This window comes from Oryctolagus cuniculus, chromosome 19, assembly GCF_051225735.1.
Source record: "Oryctolagus cuniculus isolate XC-2025 breed Fujian yellow rabbit chromosome 19, ASM5122573v1, whole genome shotgun sequence".
Lineage (NCBI taxonomy): Eukaryota > Metazoa > Chordata > Mammalia > Lagomorpha > Leporidae > Oryctolagus > Oryctolagus cuniculus.
In genome coordinates, this window is record NC_142885.1 from 1,963,398 (window position 1) to 1,965,914 (window position 2,517).

The following is a 2,517-nucleotide window of genomic DNA, read 5'->3' on the forward strand; positions in this document are numbered from 1 at the left end:
ATCATACAGACAAGTCTATGAAGCATCAGTCAACAAATGCAGGGCCATCCAAGGTGAGTATGTGTCCCTAGAGAGACAAACACACATGTGTTGGCCTTCATTACTTGGATGTGGTTTACTATACTAAACTGAATTCCAAAGATGCCCAGAAATGAGGGCAGGCAGGAGCCCCCATTTCACTGCTGTGGGTACTGAGAAGCTGCCTGTGGATGAACCTTTTGTGAGAGTGAGAGTTGTTTGGAGATGGCTGCCCATGTCTACTCTGATACCTTCTTCCTGTATTTGGGGAAATGGGCCCTGGTTGGCCCAGTGATATTTTTGGTCATCATGGGGTGAGGGAGGAGGGATTGAGGTAAACTTGGGGGCTCAGGCTTCAGATACAGCTCTCACTCCAGAGTTTTACTCCTTCTGCTCACCCCTCAGGAACTGTTTTCTCTTTGGTCATTTGCCTTTTCAGTCTCATCATTTTCCTGCCCTCTAGTATCCCCTTCTCTTGGCTCCTTTTTTACCTCTTCTCCCTTTCCAGCCTCCTTCTTCCTGCCTAACTATGCATATCAAGGATTATGGCTATGAGTGCAAAAACCCTGCCTTAATCTTGTTTTTATTTTTTATTTTCTGTGTGGTCATAGTACGATAGTTAATTTTACACAATGACTGGATTGGGCCACCGAGTGTCCATACATTTGGCCTAGCCTCATTCTTGATGTGTCTATGTGGGTATTTCTGGCTTGGTTTAACATCTGAACAGCTACAGTGTGCAAAGAAAATGGCCCTTCCTGGTGAGGCTTGAATAGAGCAAAAGGACAGCAGTCTGTAATCAAGAGGTCACACTCCTTCCTTCACTGTCTTAGATAATTGACGTCAGAATATTCTGGATAGTGTTCTAGAATTTGATGAATGACTCTCCTGGGTATCCAGATTGGGAAATGGGCACACACGAAGGTTTCTGCAGTAATGTTTGATCTTTCCTTCACAGGACCTCTGCCTCCACCTCTATCTGAATATGCTCTAGTCCTGGGTGTCTTCCACATACCACACTTGTTTCAATGCCTTTGGGAGGTGGCTCAGGTGCCAGTTTCAGGGGCTTTCAATGTCGGCCTCTGTCCTTCCCACATGCACACCAGCTGTGACATTGCAGACTTTTTCTGAAACTTTCATCTGGAAAAATTAACAGTCTAGATGCATGCAGATTATGTACTTTCTTCATAGAACATTTAAGGGAACTAAGGGCAAGGGATAAAGTTTGTTAATTTCAGAGCATCTTTCTAGTATAAACCTTGGGGAAAAGCACAAAAGTGTCCATTCCTTTCCTTGGCACTCACAACCTAGCAGAGATATTTTCCAGACCAATCTTTCTAGTCTAGCACCATGTACCGGAATATTTGTTTTTGAAGGATCCCATATCTCGGAAAATTTAAAAAACATTTTTATAATGATTGGCTGGTAGCAGGAATCCCATCCTGCTTCGCCAGTTTCACTACAGTCTCACAAAGTGTCTCAGTATGGGATTTTAACTTTCATGTGAAGTGTAGATGCTGTCGAAATCTTTCCATTCTTTCCATATTCTCCATATCCTTTATTTCCAAACATATTTATAAAGTCGTTCACAATGGTCAGTAGCATGTCTTGATTAGGATCAATGCAGTTTGAGATCTTGTCAAAGTTAAGATATTGAGGAAGCAGTTTCTGCTGATTAACTGGAAGTGATCAAAATTCTCTTTCTATTCAATGTGCCAACTCTTACATTCTGGGGCCATAGTGGCTGAGAGCATTTGTGATCTTCCAGAATTGCTAGTGCTCCAGCCTGTCCTTTTCCTCCTCCATGCTGCTCAAGGCAGCAGAGGACATCGCCATGGCCGAGCCCCAGTGCAGGGTGGAGAACAGTGATTCCACCACACCACTTCCAGCACAGCTGCCGCTGCTTTCTGGCCAGCAGCCTTTGGCAGCTGAGTGGCGGGAAGCTGTGCTAAACTCCTCTGCTGCATCCCTGCCACCATCCTTGGCTTGGTGGCAGATGCTCCGTCCTCCTCTTGATGGTGCCAACATGAACCTGCTGCAAACTCAGTGCACATTTCACTCCCTGCTCTCCTAAGTGCTGCCTCCATGCTGGAACCCCTGAGGTGCTGAGGGATCCTTGGCATTCCCCACAGGGTTAAAGGGCTGTGCATGGCCTTAGTAAGAGTTGGCCCAAGGCACAGTGACAGGATTTGTGCACGTATTACCAAGAAATATTTCCAAGGTCCTGTACTCTGATGTGTCATGGGCATAATTCCTGGGGCCAATGGCAATGGGGATCTTCCCACAGCTGAAGGGCTCTTGTATGCCACTCCAAGGCTCCCCAAGATACAGCTCAGACACCCAGGGTAAGCCTGGTGGGTCATCTCTGGGCATCAAGCTCAGCAAAGCAGAGCTGCTTCCGTTCATACTCTCCCATTGGTCCCTGGACCAAAGCAGGTGGGTCTAAGGAAGACGGGGCAGGGCTGGGTCCAGGCACCTGAAGCCATCCTTTCTAGTCTT

The 2,517-nt window shown here is 46.5% G+C and overlaps 1 pseudogene; it reads right to left on the minus strand.

The window, feature by feature from the left end:
- Positions 1 to 1,203: 1,203 nt before the first annotated feature.
- LOC149120286 (protein-L-histidine N-pros-methyltransferase CARNMT1 pseudogene) lies at positions 1,204 to 2,224 on the minus strand (annotated as a pseudogene).
- Positions 2,225 to 2,517: the final 293 nt, after the last annotated feature.